Source organism: Penaeus monodon, chromosome 20 (genome assembly GCF_015228065.2).
Source record: "Penaeus monodon isolate SGIC_2016 chromosome 20, NSTDA_Pmon_1, whole genome shotgun sequence".
In the NCBI taxonomy this organism is placed as follows: Eukaryota; Metazoa; Arthropoda; class Malacostraca; order Decapoda; family Penaeidae; genus Penaeus; species Penaeus monodon.
In genome coordinates, this window is record NC_051405.1 from 33,400,129 (window position 1) to 33,400,328 (window position 200).

The following is a 200-nucleotide window of genomic DNA, read 5'->3' on the forward strand; positions in this document are numbered from 1 at the left end:
CGACAATTTTCCAAAAACAAGCTTCTCCCAGGCAGCAAGAACTGACTTCGCGGGGCAATAAGCCAGGTCAGTCACAATCGTAAAAGTCGCCTTCGATTCTTAAACTGAAAAGTCTATTATTGCTTTCTTCACCCCCGACCCCCACCCCACACATAAACTTCCGCTACGGGCTCCTCTAAACACATAGTTCTGATTTCCTT